This window comes from Alligator mississippiensis, chromosome 2 (genome assembly GCF_030867095.1).
Source record: "Alligator mississippiensis isolate rAllMis1 chromosome 2, rAllMis1, whole genome shotgun sequence".
Classification (NCBI taxonomy): domain Eukaryota; kingdom Metazoa; phylum Chordata; order Crocodylia; family Alligatoridae; genus Alligator; species Alligator mississippiensis.
The window spans coordinates 193,626,953-193,650,269 of record NC_081825.1 but is presented as its reverse complement, the minus strand read 5'-3'; the positions used below and the strand labels follow the sequence as shown (position 1 = coordinate 193,650,269).

The following is a 23,317-nucleotide window of genomic DNA, read 5'->3' as shown; positions in this document are numbered from 1 at the left end:
CTACCATTCCTGCCATATATAAATATATTAATATACAAAGAGAGAGAGAGAGAAGGAAAGAAAAAGAAGAGAAATGCAAGGCCATAATTCCATCAACAAGTTCTGGAGACCATATAAAGCTCCTGAGCTTCACTTTCATTGTGTATGACATCACCAGAACCCAGGCATGACACTATAGTCTGTAATTCATAATTTGCCTGTTTTTATTGTATATGAAATATGGATCAAACTCCACATATATGTCCTGAACATAACTTCTAACTACTCCCCTCCTCAAAACTCCTGGACATCTGCCTACTTACTCCCTTCTTCCAAAACCTCAAACTGTCCTGAAAATACCTTTATATTTAGCTCTCTTCTAACTCACTCCACATGGACTTTGCACTGCTAGTTCTTTACAGCCCAGGTAGTTTTGCCCTGTAGTTACTCTTATCTCCAGAGCAGCATTCCCTAGCACTCCAACCCTCAGCAGAATCCTGCAATTCACCAGTGTACTCTCAAAATCTGTGCATTACCAAAATTGTATTTAATAAATTCACTGAGATTTTACAAACAACCAATAGAGCACACACCAACTGCAGAAACTTCCCCAGCCTGATGAAGGGTTTTTAAACCCGAAAGCTTGCTTAAAAAATATTTTTTCCAACTATTTAAGTTGGTCTAATAAAAGATATCAGATTCACCCAAAGAACCTTGTCTGCCTATGTCCTTAGGCCAACACAGCTACAACCTACACCCCTGAGATTTTACTGCATTCACAAGTTTAATTACAGAAGCCAGGAATTATAAAAATATACTTATTTCAAGAAACATTTGATGTCACATACACACACAAACAGTGCACATATGTATATAAATATATTGCATGATTCATAACTATATGAAGGATGGCATTAGCATCTTCTATTAAGTGTAGAGAAAGGCCTCAATTCCTTAAGCATTCCATTTGTGTATCTTCTCATTCCAAAAACGGTGCCTTTAGTTTCCTTGCATATTAAATCTGATAGTCTGAATAGCTGAAACCGCAGCTTGATTCTCCTGGAGCTACACTGTGGTTTACTAAACTTTTTGAAAGCATGGCTTTCTATATATAATATCCAATATGGCAGCACAAAACAACAGCAAAGAAATGTATGGACTACTCAGTTGGTTTGGTATCTCAGGAATAAGCCATCTCCAGCCATCACCACAGGAATCTGTTTTCTGGAAACTGGATTCCCTGCACAACCTTGATAAAATAGCTACATCCCCAAACCTGGGTATGCAGTGGCCCGCAAAAATAAATGCAGTAAAAGTACCCTACTTCCCCTGCAAAAGCCATAAAAAAAAAAATAAAACATAGGTAAAATAAAGCAGAAAGAACTCTGGAGATCTAAACCGGCATCCCTGTTCTTAAATCTGACTTTGAAAAGCTTGTTGTTGACATGGCCCTCTTATGCTAATGCTGAAAGAATGAAAGAAAATGAAAAATTCCAAGAAACATGGAAATACAAAAATTGGTAAAAGGGAAGAGAATCTTTTAAATGTCTGGTCAGGTAGGCAATGGACAGTGTTGATAACTGTAGGGGAAGGAATACTCTTTAAGATCTCCTAGCCCAGTATTATTATTCCATCAACATTGCAATGTATTTTGATTTGTTAAGTTTTCATTCCTTTTGGCGGGGAATTATAAAACAATTAATTCATTCATGTTGGAGTTATTTTTGTCTTCATTACTGACAAACAGTTTTCCCACTAAAGGTGCTTTAGTTTTCAGGGAAGTTTGGTTGAGGAAGTCCTCTGCTTTCAGAGATTCTAATACTTTCAAATAGATGTAGGGTTACATATAATGTTGCAAATTTGTTCAGATGGAGGCAACCCATGCTCTAGACTCCACTAAGCAATCAGTAAAGCATCTGACACGCTACAGAAAACCTGCAAAATCCAGCAAATAAATCTTATAACACCCATTCAGCATCCTACAAAGCACACAGTGGGGAGCTGACACATTATTAACTCACTATAATTTTCACAGACTGTAACATACTAAGAACTTTATGACATACATGTGGTGAGAATAGGGGGGGTTTATGTTCTTGAAGTATGTTTGTCAAGATAACTACGTTTCTCAGATCATTCGGTTAAATTTGTCTTCATAGGAGTAGAATAAAAACAAAACAGAACTGGTTTCGAGACAAACCTCTTTCTCATGAGTAAGAATTCCCCAAAGACAAATATGATGATGACACAACCCATTGACAAAAAGCCATAAATTCAATGATCTGGGTGGTAATGGAGTGTTACATAGTAAGGAGGCAAACCTGAGGAGATGGCATAATTCTGGAAACAACTATTTACCATATGCTCCCTGTTGGGCTGGGCACATATCAAGGCAGAAATCCACTCAAAACCATTTGCTGAAGTTTTACTCTATTCAGTGGATAGAACCACATCTGAGGGGAAATATTTTGATAAAAAATGCCAGCAGGAACCATAAGATAACATAAGTGTGAATGGATTCACAATCCCACAGGGAAAAAGAAAGCTGAAGGTGCCATCATGCAGGCCTAGACTTCCAGACAGATTTTCTTCTCTACAAAGATTTACATACATTTGCAGAGGCAAACTTCACCTGTCTCTGGCAGGAATATCAAAAGGAGATTTCACAAATGGCAGCACACCTACTTCTGAAGTGCTTACAACGCTGGTTTTTCTCCCACACAAAAATAACTTGTGGCCCCAAAGAGTGAAGTGAAAAATGGCATTTAACCAACTCTCATTGCAGCCTGCCAACCTGTAGATAATCTCCTTGTCCTCCACTTAATCTGATACTTTAGCATTTACCCTTTACAATACTCAGCAGTTTCCATTTAAATAAAAGTAGACAAGATTAAAAAAAACCTAAGTAAAGTAGAAAGTATAATGTAGATCTGGAAGCTTACTTTTCACCTACTCTATTGTCCATTATTCTTTACTGTATCATTTTCGCCCTGCATGTAGGCCTAAAAAATAAATCCAATATAAACAGAAAAGGCAAATAACTTTTGAAGGCCAAGCAAATATTTGAAAAGGAAAAAAGAGATTCTGCTCTTATCTCTAGATCACTCTACAATTTAACATTTAGTGGATACAGTTTTCTTTCTTTTCTTTCTTGCTTTTGTTTTCTCTTTCCCTTTTTAAAAAAAGGAAAACAGCAGATCTATATTTCATTGTTTGTGAAATGTGTATAAAACTATAAACAATAGTGATGGGATAACAAAGGTCAAATAATTATGCTGCATCTGTTATCAGAGTGTAGAGAAGGGATTGGCACTATAAAAGGGGCTATTATCTGATAAACTTAAAAAAAAATCTTCATCCAACATTATTTTCAAACTCTGGAAACCTTGTAGCTGAGTCTGCAATCTGATTTATATGAACTGACCTCAGGGCCTGTACTAAAGTTCCACTAACTTCAGCTAGAGTCCTTGCTATGCATGGGACCACTTCTCCTCTCAATCAGATTAAAGGATCAGGGCCTTCAAACTTCATACAGTAATAACTGATGCCATAAGTCAACACCAAAAATGACCAATTAATGCTATAACCATGTTTTGATGTGCCAAAAAAATGTTTAAAGTCCATAATCCTGTAGCAGATTTCTTGCCTAAATTATTTAGAATACAGGAATCTATTTGGAAATGTTATTCGGAGGGAATAGGATGCACCAGAGAAATGAAATGGAATACAAAAGCCTTTTTATCTCCTTATCACAGGTTCACTCATCCCAAGTCTGAGCACAAGCTGGTTATTCAACAGCTTACAGTGAACTTGAGTTGATGGTCTCAATACATTATAATGAGCCAACCTGTACCAATCACAGTAGAGAAATGAGTAAGTGTATCACCATAGAGGCTTGTCTGGCCGGCCATGCAAGGAAGGGTTGTGACCTATTGACAGCTAAGTGCAAGAAATCGGGTTCTGTATCCTGCGCCTCACCCATTCTGAGAGTAATTGAGATTTGTGTCTTTATGACTGCCCATTTTTTTCACCAACGGCATTCACACTTAACACCAAATCAAGATAGACTACGAGAACAAAATGCATCCAAAAACAGTTTTTGCAATGATACTTTTATTATCAGCTGGACCCAATGATCTTGTAAGGTCTCTTCCAGCCCCTAACATCTATGACTCTCTGAATATTACGAGCAAAATAAGGGAAGGTTGTCATGGGTAATGGTACTAAGTCTACTGCTATTCCAGGTAAGAGAGGATTCACTTTTTAAAAACACAGAATTAGGAATAACTGCAACTCCAAAATCAAGCCATATTCACTTTTTCATTGCCTGCTTACAGTGAGGGGGAAAAAGGATACAGAGGGAGAGAGAGAGAATGAAAGATGAATTCATAGATCAAAAAAAGATGAATAGAAAGAAAACACTTAAACTCTTTATTATCTCCTTCCTGTCCATCTGCTCAAAAATGTAATACAGTTTATTTCAGCATTGGAGTCTCAGTCTCTGAGTATGCAAAACATCACAAAATAAATAGAAATCAAATCCTCTGATGTACAAAAAAATTGCAGTTTAACTAGCTAGCAGGGAAAACTGAAGTTCCTCAAAATAAAATAAGAGTGCTGGGTAATTTGCCTAACATACATGTTCTATAACAAACTAAGCATTATACAGTATGATCTGTGCCCACATTGGTAAGCACAAACACAAGTAAACATTGGAGCTACTAATGTGAGTGCTTCTCTGAGTACTGTATAACAAGATTTTTACTCACAACCTAATGTTAACAGAAATATTAATGTTCAGAAAAATGTAATTGCGTTTACCTGAATTTAAATGAAAACTATTTGTTTCTTGAGTTTATACAATTCCCTACAGCATTTGCAAAGATTATGTTACAGAATTGTACTAATGAATAAGAATCACAGAAACAGACTAAAAACTAACTAAAAACAATTTGAAAATGCAAAGGGTTTAGGGTTTTTTTGGTTGGGTTTTTTTGTTTGTTAGTTTGTTTGTTGGGGGGGGGGGTTCTTTTGTGGTCCAAGCTGAGACAAAGGCAAACAAAATGCACAGCATAAAATGTAATGCCATTTTTAAAATGTTTTCAATTCTGCAAAAAACAGTTGCAGTGGACTGAGCCAATACTTTTCTAATCCAGTATCCTGTCTCTGGCAGGGGCCAATACCAGAGACTTCTGAGCAATGCACAAGAACCTTTTTAGTGGATAGTTATTGATTAAACAAGTTAGTGAAAGTTTCTTCCTAACTTCTGTTACTTAATGGCTGACCTTTGCCCTGGAACATGATAGTTTATATCCCTTCTTGTTTAAGGGAAAAAATGTCTGTCTTACAAGAACATTTCTCTCCACCAATAAAAAGTTTCATCAATACACTGTCTCACCTTTTTCTTCAGCAATTTTAAACTTCAGTGTTTTTCATCTCATTGAGGCTCCTCACCTTTACAGCATGGAAAAGTATCAAGAAGTGTGTCCAATCTGTCTTTTCTGTATCAGTCATTATAGTGTATATCACTGTCATGTCTCCTTACTAAACTAAAGGTCCCAACATCTTCAATTAGTCTTAATTTGAAAGTACTTCACATGTTCTTGCCTCTGAACTTTCTTCAGTGTACAATACATCTTTTTTCAGAGGGAATGGCCAGAAGTGATTATACTATACTACACAGTAGAGTAATACTGATTTATATCATTTGTATTATAATTTTCTATTCTATTTTTTTTTTTACAGTTCCTAACATTTTTGTTCACTTTATTAACCAATTCTTCACAGTCAGCAGTAGATTTCAAAGAGCTGTCCACATGACCACCCAGATCATCTTTCTTTGTAGTTAAAACTAATTTAGAATTAAGGTATGCCTCTGAGTAATTCAAGTTATTCCATCCTATGCAAATTTGTGCAATGTGCTTTGTCAACAGCAAAGCTCAATGGGCCAGGATTCAGTCCTTATATATGTTCAAGCTGTAAATATATGTACTGTATTATCCTGATTCACAGAAGAGTGACAAACTTCACAAAACTGGTAAGCAAGTAGCATTTTATATCATAAGGACCACATCAAAGCTCAGCAGGCTTACTTAGGAACCATTGATGAGCATGAAGACAATGGAATTACTCTTTTCACCATAAAAAACCCTCAATTTAGACCTCATAAAGGAGGTTCATTCACTGGATAATTCTACAAAAAATTCTCAGAATGGGAAAAAAAAAACAACCACCCCAAGTTAAAAGATTTTAGTGCCCAACTGGAAAAAAGCAACCCAAGCAATTAGAGGGTCAGTCATGTGACAGTCTAAGATGTAATTTTAAAAAGCATTGGAGAGTTTACCAGGAGATAATTTATATGCCACTGCTATAAATGTCACCAAGGGAGTGATTTACAATGTGTTTTCCTTTGAAACCCCTGTAAAAATTAAACTCAACAAAGAACATCAGTACAATCTTCATAATCTCTAAAAGCAATTGGGCATATTTTAGATAATGAACTGATGTGTACAATGTCCAATTGCTTACCTGTGTAAAAAACACAAAAAAGTGCAAAGTATGGCATTACCATCTTTGGATACCCACTTGACCACTACTATATTCGACTTCAATTCTTAAATTTTACACAAAGTAAAAATTGCTAAAGCAATCAAAGAGCCTTGAGCATTCCTACCAAAGATGAGCTACTGTTTTCATAAACTAGGCCTATCAACTGTAATAAATACTAGTACAGCAAACCATCTCTGAAAGTTAAACACTGTAATGAAGACATCTTCTGTGGGTAAACATAGCAGGATCACTGTGAAATACTGTGCTGAACATCAAATCTGCAACATAACTAAGACATATATATGTATATAGATCTAAATACTCAGTAGGCGTACATATTTCAGGATCTGTATCTACCCACAAGTGTATTTGTATATACCTGTATACACACACACACACACACACACACACACACACACACACACACACACACACACACACAGAGTCCCCATTAGGAAGACTCAGTTTCATGGGGTACTATGGCAGCATTACTAACCAGGAAAAATTATGGTAATTAAAGACAAAGGCACTCATTATCCAACTAACTTATATGCCAACAGCTCTTTAAATGATTCAGGTTGTTACTCTGTATATGCATATAGGCATGGGCAGATCCAGGATTTACTAAAGCAGATGTGGGGGAGGCCAGGGAGGAAGGCAGGGAGCAGGCATATGAAGGGGAAGGGAACTGCTCCCACTATCCCTGGCTGACCTGCTGAAGTGGGTGGTAAGCTGGTGGAAGGAGCACAGAAGCATTTCTGCCCTGCTCCAAACCAGGGCCATGGGAGAAGGAGGAACTTGTGCATTGTTGCCACAATCTTCCACTGAGCCTGGCTCCCCTCAGAGATGCCCCCTGCAGCAAGTGGTAGGGGCAGCTCTTGGGTCCCCGCAATCCTATGTCAGCTGGAGACATCAGCATCAGTGCATCAGCACCTGCTCCCAGCCAGTGGGGTATACCAGGCAGCAAGCAGGCACTGGAAGGAGGAACCTGCTCACCACTGCTGCAGTTCCTTACTGAGCCTAGCACCCCTCACAGCCACAGCCTGCAGCTGGAGCAGGGCAGGAGTGGCTCTAGAGCAAATTGTGCACCTGGATCAGCTGCGAACAGAGACAAAGGGAGGGTTTTCATCCACACCATTGCACCCCATCTGTATGCACCCCTATATATAAGTACATTACATATATGTATCCCTGTAGTTGCAATCAGCTGATCAGCATTCACTCAGATGTCTCAGATTTCAACATAAGGCTCTGTGAATAGAAAATTTCAGTTGAAGGAGAGGGCCCTTGACTCGAGAATGGATTTCCCACTACTGTTCTGTCAGGCAGCCACATCATTAACCTCCAGACACAATGTAAAGATCATGAGTGAAATCCTGACTCCACTAAACTCAGAGGCAAAACCCACTGACTTCAGTAGAGCCAGGATTTCTCTCCATTTAGATTTCTGCCTGAGAAGGGGTATGCAAGTGTTACCTTAAATCTCCTAGACCTTGAATCTGCAAAGGGCTGCTTATGAGCAGGTTTTGCACTTGCACAGAACCCTTTGTAAGACTGGAGTCTTAGCTGGCAAGTTCTCCAGAAAGCAGATCATTACTAAGCTTTGGTCTTTAAAGTACCGTGTTCATTTACAAAGCTATATACATTATTTTTTTTATATAAATAAATATTAGCATTTCTGGCAGTTGCTTACTGTGGTGTTCAGTCTCACTAGATTTAGCTGACATTAGTCAACTCACTTTGTATGTCCTTACATTATTTATGAAGATGTACCCAGAGATATGGGCACATTTTCTGAAAACCTAAAAAAACAAACAGTTGCTGCACTGCTGGTGGTGCATGAGTAAAATAAGGACATCACCACACACTTCAGTAGGGATAAATGAGAGAGCCATGAAATGCCAGAATGCTCTCACTTGTGTATATGTAAAAAACACGCCAATAAGGTCTATGGAATTACTCTAGATTTACAGCAGTACAACTCTAAGAACAGAATCTCTCCCCAGACAGGTATCCTCCCTTAACCCAGGGGTTGTTATCATTGTTTATCATCATCAGTAGAACAGTGCTTTTACTGATTACTGTTTTTGTTGACTTGTGCATCAAATCCAAGACTTGGTGCTTATTTTAATATAGGAAATCTATGCAAGAATGCACTAAATACCAAGATCTGAATCCTGACAAACAAAGGAGGCTTATTATTTGCTTACTTATAAAACAGTGGCTCCCTTCCTAAGAAGAATTTAAAACAAAACAATGTTTCTCTCCTGCAAGGTTTTATTTGGCCTTTACATTAAATAACACTGTAGATTAGTAATCAGGCTTAGCAGACAGCTGTCATGGGGTCAACTATAGCTCTTTGAGGCTGCTTCAAAACTACAGTAGCTGTAACGTGATGATGGCCTTAAACAGACTATAACTGATGAGGAAAGGAGGAAGAAAAAACAAAAATAAATCAGCAACAGTCTAAAAAAATACTTTGCAAAGAAAAATGGATGGTCTGCTGAAAAGTCATAAACTAGACAAATTCACATAAATACAGGTGTGCCATTTAAATTACAGTCACAAATGCCAAAAAAAAAACCCTAATTCAATAAAGAAAATCACAGGAATGACATATTTAGCTCAATTTTTTCATATGAAATTTGTGATATTCCTCATTTAAATAAAAGTGTGTATGTATATTCTAAATAGTAGGAAAGCAAAATATGACCTATTCAAGTGGGAATACTTATATGCTTAAAAATATTACAGTTATGAAGAAAAACCTCTTCTGAAATAGTGATCATGCAGAGAAGTTACAGTCTACCTAACAGCACCGCTCACCACGGTTCAAGCTGGTGCTGCTTTCACTGACTAGTAGTAGATAGCACAAAAAATATTAGATACATGACAAAGCTCATATCTTTCACCTACGGCCCAGAGATAAAGGTGAGCCAGAAGGCAACCCTACCCCCACGTCAGAAAGAACTAGCAATCCATTTCACCACTACTGCTTTTGAAGCCTGTGCCTTTCAGTAGTCTCGTTTTTCCTTCTGCCTCAGCATGGTGTTTGTTTTGTGGACCTAGTCATAGGTCCACTAAGATCATTCCATCCAGCCCCCAAATGCTAGTTTAAAGTCCTGATATTTTATAAGCAGACCTATTTGTGGGATTTCACTAGCTCTATTCCCCTTTGGGTTCTACCTGCCTAGAGTGAGAGGGGTTAGAGCAGGACAAGGTGCGGGATGGTAAGAAGGACTATTCTAGATTCAAAATGTTTGGACTGAGGCTTCCATAATAATTCAGTAATTTTACAGTCCTAATTTTTAATTCCTTTTAAAGCAATGATTACTGTTAGCATCAACAGACTCGACTTTAAAGACTATTAAACAACAATGACGTGCATAATACCATAGACTGTGTGGCCAGATTGCTGAGACCAAGGGACATGTAAGTTCATGTTACTACTACATTACTGTGCATGTTATGCAACAACACATCTCAGTATCACAGAGTTGTGTAGGGACAGTCCACATTGAAGCATAAGTAATCCCTTTAAGACTTAATAGCTGAAAGGTAAATGATGTGCCTTCAAAAAACAGCATTCTTCTGAAGGTATGCCTTTTATAAAATTATTCAGATACTCTAGGTATAATGAAAAACACATGTAAACCTCTAATAGTCCTGATGAGCAAAAACAAGAATGACAGTACATATCCTTTTACGGTTTTGTGCAAAATTACAAAACAAAATTACAAACTTACAGTACAAATGATTATCCAAACTGTCAAATACTCTAAAAATTCTTATTCCTACATCATCAGAGAAGAAATATGTATCAACTGGCTTTAAGAAAGGAATACCTAAAGTTACAGTCCTACTCCAGCTGGGAGGAACCCAGGTGGGTGTGGAGCTGTCTTTCTGTCACTCCTCTGCTCACATCTCTGGGCAGAGTTTCACTGGTCAGTGTCCACAGGCTCCCTTGACTCACTGAGGGGGCAGTGGGTGCTGACTGGTGTGATCTGCTCAGTGTACCCTTCTGCATCCCTTTCTGTAAACTGTGACCTCACCCCCCCTTCCTGTTTTCTCTTTATTTATCCCCTGAAATTAGCTGATATGTCCCCAGTGGCCTTCCTTATTAATTGGGTGAACGTATGTCCCAGTTTGCCCAGAAGAGTCCCAGATTTCAAAGGCCAGTCCCAGCTGGTTGGCAAAATTTAAAACGAGAGTCCCAGAATTGCAGAGGTTTGAGGTGCAGTCTGGCAGGGAGGCAAGGCAGCTCCACCCCCCTGCCAGATAGTCCCCAGTACCCATAATAATAATTGGCACTTAAGGGGTTAAAATATAAAATATATGCTGGTAGGTATATGTGGGCTGCTGGTAAATCTGGAAGGGGTATGCAGTAAAAAAAAGTTTGGGAGCCTCTGGCTTAAAGTGATAGTCCTATGTATGTATGCATGTATATAAATACCTTGTTTACTTGAATAGATGACCCTAATTAGATTCTGTATAGGGAAAAGGTTTCAGTTTGTTCTAATCTTCCAGGTATAGCATCTAAGTATTGCAGGAGTTGTCTTCAATCCCCACAAACTCATCTAGTCCAACCCCCTGCTCAAAGTAGGACCATCCCCAACTAGATCCTCCCAGCCAAAGCTTTGTCAAGTCAGGCCTTAAAAATCTCCAAGGATGGAGATTCCACCACCTCTCTAGGTAACCTGTTCCAGTGCTTCACCACTAAGGTTACCATATTTCCAGTTTCAAAAAAGAAGACACCTGTCAGGGAGGGAGGAAGGTAATATGGTTGGGGGGGGGCAGTGATATGCCCATGCCCTGCCCCTGCCCGTTAATCTCAAGCCACAGCTTCCCCTCCCCTCAGCCCTGCTGCTGCCCCTCACTCCCAACCCACGGTCCCTGCCCCTAGAGCATGCTGGTGCCCCTCACCCCCAACCCGCAGCCACTCCCCTGTCCCTGCTGATGCCCCTCGTTCCCAAAGCCCCTCATTCCCACAGCCCCTTGGCACTGCCTGTTCCCTGCACTCCCAACCCACAGTCCCCCACACCCACTGGCGCCCCTCACTCCTAAACCACAGCCCTGCCAGTGCCCCTCACTCTCAATCCACAGCCCTGCAAGCATCTCCCAGCTGCCCCACCCCTGTGAGCACAGGCACCAGTGCAGCCTGACCACACAGCTCCCTGCTGCCCTTCCCCTGCTCCCTTCCCTCACTGGAGAAGCAGGCACCTCCCCCACCCTGCTGCAGCCCAGTGCTGGGGAAACCTTTGATGCTGAGCATAGCAAAATCCCAAATCTCGTTCATTTGTTGATATTAAAAAACAAATGCCCTGACAGAGATGGGAGGACCCAGAAAGAGGACATGTCCAGTAAAACCCAGACATATGGTTTTACCACCCTACTAGTGAGAGGGTGCTCCATGCCTGGGAGAGACCCCAGCCCCAGCTGGAGCCAAGTTGTACCTCATAGTAAGGAGGAAAGAATGGAGTGAGAGGTGCAGCGGAGGATTAGAGGTGGCAGCAAGAGGCTGCTGTGGGTCTGACTTTGGCCCCAGTCCAGGCTCAAGCCCAGAGTCAGAGCTGCAGCAGTTGCCTGCTTCCCCCTCCACTTTGTATGTGAATATAAGACAAGGGGCTTTTTTCCACAGGCTGACTTGGTGGGGGAAAGATCTCATCTTATATTTGAGTAAATATAGTAGTCTGCTTGTACACAAAAGTTGAACTCCAGTAACTCCCATTCAAGTCAAAGCAGAAAAGTTTTTGAGGTAGATGCTATGATCCAATGCTGATCAAATTGGCTGATAACATAAAGGTGGAAGGTAACATCAATCCAACAGGATTGAGGGTTGAGATAGCCTGAAGAAAGTCTTGTATGATCCTGAGGACTTCTTCTTGCGTCCTGTCTGAGATTGTTGATGACAGGTATTTAGCAGAATTTGCAGGTTCCTTAGAATCTGACAGGGCTGTGACACGAGCGCTTCTGCTCTGGTCGTTACCATACAACTCCACCTTGCACTCCTGCAATTCCAGGACTCTCATTTTAACCAACTGGCATGGACCAGCATTTGAAATCCAGGACTGCTCCAGGTAAACCAGGATGTAAGGAGTGAAGTAATAGAAAGGGAATGAAAATCAAGTACAAAATTAAGAGTCATTTCTGCTATAATCTGGGCACCTATCAATTTGAAACATCTAAAGTAGAGGACTGGAGAGTACTAGCTGATCACAAAGTGAAACAGGGAAGCAGAAATAGTGAAATATTAGTGCCATTGTAAGACCTCATCTGTGATGTTTTACACAGTGCTGGTCACCTTTCAAGAAAGATGAATTCACACTACAATACGTACAGAAAAGAGCTATTAAACTAATCAAGGGAATGGAGACCCTAGCTTTTAAGAAGAAAATAAAAAAGTTGTTTGTGTAAGTCAGCAAAACAAAAGCTAAGAGGTAAGGGACAAGTGGTAAGTGGTGGTAGTGGGGGTAGAAACTATTTAAGCTCACAGCATAAGAACAAATGGGCAAATATAAGCCACAAGTAAATTTGGAAGGTGGCTCCTAACTATGACCCCAATCAGGTTGTGAAACAGCCATCCAATGGGAACAGTGGTTTTAAGATATAGCTCAGTAAGTATATAAGTGATATTAAGGCTAAATATATATAATCAAAGAGGCTGAGACTAAATCAATTCAATCTTCAAAGGTTAGTCTAAGCTGCATAGACTAAACCAATAAGAAGTGAACAAATATTCACTTTCTATTCCAGAAATGCAGCTACATGCCTATAGTGGCCAACACCAGAAGCTAGGGGGTGCTAGAGCATGCCTCCCTTCCTTGCTGGACAAGACAGCTTGGGCCAAGACTAACCTGCCCATCCTGCTGGGGGGGGGGAGGGAGGGAGAGGAAGAGGGGTACTGAAAGGGAGGTGCAAAGCATCCTGGGATGCTGGGGGACTGTGAATTAACTTAAAACTGGAGGGGATCTAGGACCTAAACCAATTTAACCTAAATCAGTTCAGTCTGATACTATATCCATCCAGGTTTATCTTAAATTGGTTTTGGCCATTTTGAAAGTGGTTTATGTGCGCTGAACTTCTGCTGTGTTACACATCTGAACTGGTTTCTGATCACTTATACTGGTTTATGTGTAATTTCTGTCACTAGCGTATATGATCAGGTGCCTGCGATAACAGGAGACTTGGCTTAGTCCCAGGAGCTTCCTTCCTATATTCTTCAATCTTCCTTCTGACCCTAAAATCTAGTATTCTTACCTGTCCTGATAGAGGGATAGACACCCTTCTCCCCCACCATGGCACTTTTAAAATCTGCACAGGTACTCATGTGCTAATCCATGCTCACAGGGGTTTCCACTGAATTCATTCTTCCTTTGCTTCTTACACCATCCCATAACTCCAATTCAGTGACAACCATCACCCTTCTAAAATGCTGTTCTCCAGGGATGTGATAAAAGTTTGCAGTTAGTTTCCCATGACATAAGAAGCATAGATGAGCACCTGCTGCACATTAACGTATGTTAAGAGTTTCCCCTCATTGTCTGGATAAATGACCTTGGCCATGAGCTATCTTAAACTATGTAGCCTTACACCGAATCTTCCAAAGTACTTTAGCCTATCCACAGAGTCTCACTGAGTTCTTAATGAACTGAAACATATTCTCACCCTCCACTTATATGTCATCACTTATGAGGAAGAGTTTGAAGAACTGAAGGTACTGATAAAACATGCTCCTCACCACCTCAAAGTAGAAATCCAACTAGATGCTCAAGAATACCCTCATTATTCCTCTGTAAGCAACCCTCCTGCCAACTAAGTCTGTCCTACTATGTTTTTACAAGGTACAGAAAAAAACAACACATCTATGCATGCTTTAGACTACATCATTCATATGCATATTCTAGTCTACATCATCCATTGTCTTATTGGATCTAAGTAATCTATTCACAGAATGTCCTGGCCTATGACTCAAAGGAAAACACCCCGGTAGGATACTCTGCATTGCAATCGTACCCCAGAATGCCTTAGAGGCTTAGGTCAGAGACTTCTCTAGATCACCCTACAGTTTTGCAAAACTTCTCATAACCATTCTGAAACATGCTAACCATCCTGAAACAAATTCATTTCTACTCTGAGCCAGAAGGCAATGATTGTACCTCACATGTCACTGTTCTGGACACAATTTACGTGAACTTAATGCACCTAAGCCAGAGGACAGTTCTTATTAATTTGTTCCAGACATGTAAAATTTTCTATGTAGACAACTACGAAACTGAAACTGATACAAAAGCAAATATCATCTCAAATGCAGGGCCATGGTGAAGTCGCTAGTGAGTGTGCTCCTTCAGGTGCTATACCTTATCTATGATTTTAATGCAAGTCTTTTAAATGGAACTTTAAAAGGATTTTCTGCTTGATATTTCTGTTTTCCATCTTGTGCCTTTTATTTAAGTTCACTGTTTTTATTTGAATTTCAGTTAATTTGCACTGTTTTATGGTTGGGGGGTAGTTCACACCTGTTTCTTTTTAGTTCTGGTCTCTTAAGAGATGCAGTGTGGATTTGGCTCATTAAGTTTCAGCCAATAAGCTAAAATTTATCATAGGTGTTAAATAGACTATTGGTTCACGCCTGCCAGTTTAAGCACTACAGTAGCATGCCTTAAACTTTAGTAACATGTATCTACATCAAAATAAGGATTATAGATACTGAAATAAAGCTCTGGAATCCAATCCACTTGTCTAATTCATAATTTCATACACTGTAAAATTCTGTAAATCCCTTTATTCCTTCCAAGTAAGTGTCTAGCATATTTATTGTCAGAAAACAAAACAGAGCTATGCTAGTTGCTTCTGCCAATACTTTGAGTAGGGCACTGCACAATTGTGCAGGAAAATATTTCGACTAAATTCTTCTTTTACCAGCAACTTCCTCATCTTTAAATCTAGCTCTTCTGGTCCTGAAGAGCCCCTCCTCCAGAGGAATAGTTGAAACTGCTTATCCACCTTGATACTTGCTATTCCCATCCACTTCTGGAAAACTTCAGCTATAGCTCAGTTATTTTCTCTCCTATACCTACATACAGACACACACACACGCGTGCGCGCACGCACACACATGTACACACACACAGATACACATGCACACACGCACGCATAGAGTAAAAGTCGCATTAGCTGGCACTTCATTAACCGGCATGCTCTATTAACCAGCATGCCGGTCAACGCTGGTTGACACAGCAAAAGTGAAACCAGAAGTAGGACTTCCAGTTTTGCTAAGTCCCATTTTGGCCCATGGCCTGGGGCAAAGCAGCTTGCGTGGGGGCCCCCTTGCTGCCTCTGGCACACTGACGCCATGGGAGGGGTGGGAGGGGCAGTACAGTGCCTGTTCCCTGGCACACTGACATGCCGGACAGGGCAGGAGGGGCGTCTTTGCCCAACTAGGCAAAGACACCTCTCAGGTAACCAGCATATTTGGTTATCCAGCACCCCCCATTCCCCATGGGTGCCGGATAACAGCTTTTGCTGTGTATATATATATTCTCTCTGATGTATCTGTCCCAGCCTGTCTGACTATATATGTGGTCTGTCTGATGATAGATAGATAGATAGATAGATAGATAGATAGATAGATAGATAGATAGATAGATAGATAGATAGATAGATAGATAGATAGATAGATAGATAGATAGATAGATAGATAGATAGATAGATATCATGGTGCACAAACTTAGGTACAGTAACTTCTTTGTGATCATAACTCTCCTAGACCATGGGCAGAACTTACACATTAAGTGAAACTGGTTTAAGCCTGTAACAGAACAGAAGTTCAGTGCACATAAACCAGTTTCAAAATGGCCAAAACCAGTTTGCGATAAGCCTGGTTGAGTGTAGTATCAGACTAAACTGACTGAGGTCAAATCAGTTTATGGAAATTCTGTCCCACGCCCCTTCCTGGTTTAAGTTAAACCAGAGCCCCCCAGCATCCAAGCATGCTTTGCAGCCCTGGGCTAGGCTGTGCTGTCTGCTTCAGCAGAGCAGGGCTGGCCCCACCCCCATGCTCTCTAGCCAGAGCAGGTAGGGGCATTGCCAGACCCCAGATCCCCTAAGGGAAAGAGGGCAAGGAAAAGGTTTATTCCCCCTTCCCTCCCCTGTCCCACCAGCACACACCCCAGCTGTCCAGCATGGCCCCCTGAGGTGAAGGAGCCAGGGAGGAGGTTTATTTCCTCCTCCATCCTCTCTCCCTTCAGGGAACCTCAGCTAGGGTCTGCCTGGCCAAGTGTGTGTGGTCGTGGCCAGGGCTGGTAGATCCTGGCTGCAGTCCCCCAGGTGGAAAGAGGATGGGGGGGGAATAACCCCCCCCCATCCCCTTTACCTCAGGGGGCCATGCCGGTTGTCCTCTGGCTACACCCCCACCCCTGCCACTACAGCAGCAAGGGGAGAGTAATTCTGAGCTGGGCTGCTGCACCCTGGCCAAGCAGACCCTGGCTCAGATCCATGCTGGTGGGACAGGGCAGGGGGAATTAAACACCCTCCCTCCCGCATTCACTTCAGGCTACTGCCAGGTCTGGCCACTCCAGCTGCTCTGCCCCAGCCAGGCAGACCACAGAGGGGTCCCAGGGGCAAGAGGGGAGAGAGGGGGGAAATAAACCCCATCCCTGCTCCCTTCACCTTAGGGGGCCATGCCAGGCCAGCACCTAGCCATGCCTCTACCCATGCTGCTGAAGCAGCAAGTGGTAAGGGACCCTGACATGGGCTACTCTGCCCTGACCAGGCAGACCCTGGATTGGGTCCAAGCCAGTGGGACGAGATGGAGAGTGGAATTAAATCCCCTCTGTTTCCATTCACTTCATGCTGCTGCTGGGGCTGGCCACACCCCCCACAGTCAAGCTGCAAGGGTGGGAAATGCTTGGCAAGGACTGCTTCCCCCTTCCCCCTCCAGGCACACCCTGGCTGGGGTCCCTGCAGGCCAGGATAAGAGTTTAAACCCCTTCCCAGTCATACTCATCCTACTGGGGCCTGGCTGTGCCCCTCTCCCCCGTCCTCAGCACTGCTTCCCTGCAGCCAAGGTCTCACACTAGTTCCCCCCCAGCTTCTAGCCTGAACCACTGCAGCCATGTGCCTGCACTTCCAGAATCAAAAGTGGATGTCTGTTCACTTGCAAATCGGTTCAGTTTAGGCAGGTTAGACTAACCTGCAAAGAGACTCAGAGGGACAACCTTCCATCTTCAGCTGCCTCCATGCAAAAATGAAGTTTATTTCCTACCTATGGGGACTTTTTACCATCTTGTACCATCTACACTTTTTCCCGAGCCTGACGAAGGGACTTCGATCCCAAAAGCTTCCAGAAAAGGACAATTTTCTTGCCATTTTCCAGTTGGTCTAATAAAAGGTATCATTTTGGAACCAAGAGTTCTAATTTTTGTGTCTTTTTGTCTCAGACCAACGCAACTACCAAGTACACCCCTATGACTAGTCTTACCCCTTTTACTAAGTCTGATTGTTCAGTGTACCTTTTTGACTGCAGCCATTTGTTATACTGATAGCTTTGTGAGTCTGGTCATTATGGTCATCTGTAACTGCTGGGAAACTCAGTTTACTTTAACATGAGGGATCCTCTTTAAAAAATATGAACATCACCTGTTAATGGTCTCTTTGCTTAGGCAGGCCAAAGTCACATAGCCATAAGCAATGTGCCTTGCTAGAAAATGTCAGTCTCTCCTTTTCCCAAATACTTCCTCTCCTCTCCTCTCCCCTGAACTTTATCTTACCACAATGCTCAAAATTAAAAGGAAAACTATTGCAAGAAATTTGCTACATGGTTCCACTGACAAACTTTTCTTCCTTTTTCTCTCAATATGGCTTGTGAAATATTAGCATATATGATGACTAAGTCACTCTACCTGAAATCTGTTTCAAATTTGGTTTAGACTATATCTTTACTATCTTGATTCTCTTATCCTCACACTTCTTTTGTTATGCTTTTCAGTCTATTTTATGAAATATTAGAGGTGGCAAATTCTCTTTTAGAAACACAGAAACTGAAGTAACAAAATATGCTTGTTTAATACAGTTATATTATCAAAATATGATTTTAACTAGTTATATCTATATACAGGTTAACAATTTGAAATAATATACAGACTTTCCTCTAATTTCAGCACTTCTGTTCTTGTTTTAAATCTTATATATATCTTTAGGACAATAAACTATAAATAGTAAAGCTAGTTGAAAGAGGGAAGTCCATTCAGATAATTCTAGTGAGTAATTTCAACACCACACAGTCCAGGTAACAGGAACATAGGAAACTGTTAATTTCCTCTACAAGACACAGCAATGTCTTAGGTAAAATTACATGAAGATTATTTCCAAATGAGCTACTTTGTATATATATTACGGCATATTTTTCCCAATGTTCTCTTCTTCTCTCCCCATACTTCGAACCCCCACAAATGTTTTTAAGAGAAAAATCAATGTGTTCAGAATATTTTAAAACAAACCTAAATAGCTCATCAGTAACACAGAACACTGGAACCCAGGAAACTGTGTAACTGGGAATGTGCTCTCTGCAACATAAACATTTGCATAAGTCCCTTCTATATCTGTAAACAGAAACATTAGAAGCCCAAAATTACTCTAAATATAACAACACTGAACTCTCTCATATAAAGAAACACAATAAAATTTTGCTGTTGGCAATTGTTCAGGGTTTCTTACTATATATCACAGTATATCTTGTTTTGTAATTGCTGCTGCTTCTTAACCAGTTTTCAATCATGGATTTCTAACATAGTTCACAATTAAATATATAGGATCAGCCAACAAACTGCTCTTCCTACTAATGTTAAAGTACTGTATTAATTTATTTAATTCAGTTTGGAATGTAGAAGGTCAGTCAATGCAGCTACATACAATGATAGTACAACTGATTCAACAAGATTGCTTTTAAAATTAATTACTCTTATGAAGAAAATCAGGAAAGAAAATACTTAAATTTTCTAAGAAGATGTCTTGCTTACCTGACTCTGCCATTCCACACCGACAGGCTGAACAATATTATCAGCTCTTCAGGTACTAATTCTTGCTAACTGGAAAGATATTTTCTCTCTTGCTGGATTAATAATCAACTTTCCAGATAGTTCATTCCCTGGTAGTTAACTCTTTGTATTACGTACATTTTACACTAAACAGACATTATTGTCCAGTCTATTTTTATTAAAAGTAACAAAAGAAATCATGGCATATATGAGACAAATTGATAATAAAAATGAGAAGCTGGCTAGGAAGTTTAAGAACAGGTATTTAAAACAAAACAAAACAAAAATCTAAACAACAGTTAAAATGCTTTTAATCGGGTTTTAAGGAGCCCAATCCTTTAAACCTAGTAGCCTGACAAGCCACATCAATTGAAAGCTGGTAAGCCCAAATAGCTCATACCATAACATGCTTCTATAAAGCTACCACTTGGCCTTTCAGCTTCAGTGTACATGTGAGGATGACACATGCTCCCAAAGCTTGGAAAATAACATTTTTTTATTATTGAATAGTTAGCTGAGAAATGATCATGGTTATCAGTTTGTGCAAGGCCGTCCATCTGTGTTGTCAGAAAGCAAGAGCAAGAGTGGCTGGGAGCTGAAAGGAGATAAGAGAGGCCCAGAATAGCTAAAAAAGGGAGTTCAAATAAGGTCAGAACAGTTTAAGAGAGGAAACCTAATAATTAAAGAGAATTTTATTTTTCAACGGTAACAATTAGCTAAATACATACATGATATCTAATACCATATATTAGTCTGATGTACCTTTGCAACTGCATTATAAAGCAAGCAAAATGTACATAACTGCTTTTGGGTCTAAGAAGCTAAAGGGGCTAAGGAGTTTTATAAGAAATCCATAACATCCCAACCCGGAATCACTAACTTTTGTTTCAGGGAGGTGAGCGAGCCCTTGTCATATGCTTTGGTTTGAAGAGTGGGCAGGAGGGAGGAGCAGGGGAGAGAGGGAGGGAGGGAGGGGGCAGAATCATGGGTGGGGGGGGCAGAGGTTGAGAGGGTTGAGGTGGAGGAAGAAACTAGTTGCTTGAATGGCTAAGGCATCATGTTGCAAAAACTGAAAGGAAAACAAGAAAAGGAATGTTCCTATATTCCCTTTTCTTTCTAAAAAGCAACTGACTTTGGTTTTGGGACACTCTGGGCAAAATCCAAGAGATTATAGCCCCTTTCACTAAAAGAAATGCTTTCCCTGTAAAAGCGTGCTGTAGCTGCTTTATTAAATAGCACTTGAAGTACTTTTGTTTTCCCCACAGACAAAGGGGCAGAACCTCCTGAAGTTATGGCATAGCACAAAAGAGACTTTATCTATCTCCTGCTGCACAAAAACAGTTCTTTATAAGGATCCCCATAGCAAATTTATTTTTCACATGATTGTAGGTCTCTCCACAGTGGTACTAAGACTGTTTGCTGTAAACTTTCTATGATATGTGCTGTACAATTTATGATAAAATGCTGTAAAGTGTTGAAGCAAATTTATTTCATATTTATATTTAACTTTATTCAGTGCGTTTGAAGAAAAACCTTTTAAGAACACCAATAATGTGAGAAAGCTACAACAACCAAATTTATTGTTAAATATCACATCACTGTTACTCCTGGGGGTTCCTCTTCATGGGAAGAAAGCTTAAACAATATTTTCTAACACATTGGAGTGCTTCCCAGAGATGTGATGGCCTACAGAGGCAATGCTGTACAAAGCACACTGGAATGGTAGGTCAGTAAACAAGCTTTCTTCAGAGGATGGACACAAATAAATATACAAATAAGGCAAACTATAGTTATCTTTTGTTCTGTACAAGGTACATTATCTCTCTCTTCTGTTTCACCTGACTACACTGGAGGTATTTGTTCCATCACATGACTTAGTGGTTGGCTAGAAATAATAGGACAAAACAATCTACTATTGTTACATGAGACAACGACCTTTCATGTCCTTGAAGCTCACCATGACCTTTCATCTTTCCTATCCCCCAATGGTCTCTCCTAACAACTAAAACTACACTCAGTTAGGCTGAATTCCAGATTGTCATAAAAAGAGCCCTGTCCTTTCAAAACAAAACCAATTTTTACACCAAGGTGGGGGAGAAACACAAGTCCATTGTTCCTGCACAGATGGAAGTTAGAGTTACTAAGGCAACAGCTCTAATCCTCCTTTTTACCACCTTTTTCACATCATTGGCCTATCAAGTGTGCTACCTTTTAACTCATAAGCTCAAAAGCTGGTAGTATAACTGGCTGCCCTAATTAGCTACGATTTTCACAGTACAGACAACATGATGAGCTAATCGAAATTTGCAAAATAATGACGTACCTCCAGCAAATATTCCTCCTCCTGAGGCCCAGTCTTAGAATAACAATAATGAGACCATTATTAGAGGAGGGCATTAAAATGCTGCACTGCTGCTAAACAGAGAACTTAATTGTTCTGGTCTTGTCCATTGAATCAACAACCTATTGTTGTGGACTTGAAAAATAAAGGACTGGAGAATGGGTGCCATAATGATTGGTCTGTGCTGCCATACCAGCACTCTGTAGAATTGTTTTCCTTTTGAAACTCTTGATGGACTAGTAGTTTTGTTTAAAAGTAATATAAAAGGCAATTGTCTGGATAAAAAGTCCTATTTATTGAAATCTTTAGAAGCAGTTGCATGGATTTGTTCATGACCCCCGAGATAAAAACATAGGGACCATAATAATACTATTTGTAGAGGCCTGTTACCATTGCCTACAGCTTCACTAGATAACAATGTCCTGTCTAGCTACTGTAAGAGGAAGGCAGGCATTTCCTTAGCAGGCAATAAGAATGACAAAAGGTCAAATACTGGACAGTTTCAGCTGCTCTGTAAATGATAAAATATTGCATTAAAGAAAATATCAATGTAATAATATTATTAATTCATAGTTAAGAGTTTCTGGTTTTAGGCTCAGGTCAATAAAGCTACACAGAAGTAATTAGTCACAGCTCAGGGTTGCTTTGTTTTAAATAGCGAGTTTCAGCTACTTAGATTTCTTTGTTTCACCTTTTCTGTCATGTTATAACCCAGACTGTAGATAGGAAGTTAAACAATACACCTAGAAGTGTACTGTTCTAAGTGATGAAATTTGTCCCTTCTAAGTATTTCTTCTTTTTAAAGAACTGAACATTGCAACTGGGAGGAACACTTGATTAAATCTTTAGAATAACTCTCGTTTAAATTTTATTTTGAACTAGAAAATATTATATACAACATGAAAAACTCACAGTTTGCTAAAAAGGAACACTGATTTTCACAAGAACACATTCTAAAACCAAACCCCCTTCCCCTCATACATCAAAACATTTGTCAAATACAAAGTGCCAGATTCTGATCTCAGCATGAAATGGAAGTAACACATGGGCAATTCCAGATATGCAATCATGGAATTGAAATTACAAGTTTGTCTCACTCCATTTTTCGTGTTTCTATCCATTTAAACAGATCTCTCCATTCACATTGTGCAGAAATAAGATAATACTCTAGGAAATATTAATATGAAATTAGTTCTAAAACAGTTGTGATGGGTACTTTGCCACTGAGCTCAAAGGGGAGCAAGCTGATGAGTTCAATTAAAAGTTGTAGCAAATTTTTTTCTTTCTTTTTTGTTTTTTATTTTTATTTTTTTAAGAAGAAGAATGAATGGCAGGAAGAAAGAAAAATGTTGGAGTTAAAGGTTAACCAATGTGGCAAGTGGCTAGACCTGTTTGTATAGTGTAAAGAGGTCTT

At 40.1% G+C, this 23,317-nt stretch overlaps 1 protein-coding gene across 14 annotated transcripts in view; it reads right to left on the bottom strand.

Moving 5' to 3' along the window:
* Positions 1–23,317, bottom strand: part of SOX6 (SRY-box transcription factor 6) — a 532,213-nt gene that overhangs the window by 369,411 nt on the left and 139,485 nt on the right. The window contains exon 1 of one of the 14 annotated variants that reach the window (XM_019477109.2): positions 19,545–19,733. The exons of the other annotated variants lie outside the window; for them this stretch is intronic. The gene's annotated coding sequence lies outside the window, so the exon portion shown is untranslated. Of the gene's footprint in view, positions 1–19,544; positions 19,734–23,317 lie in introns of those variants that run through there. 14 annotated transcript variants of the gene reach the window in all.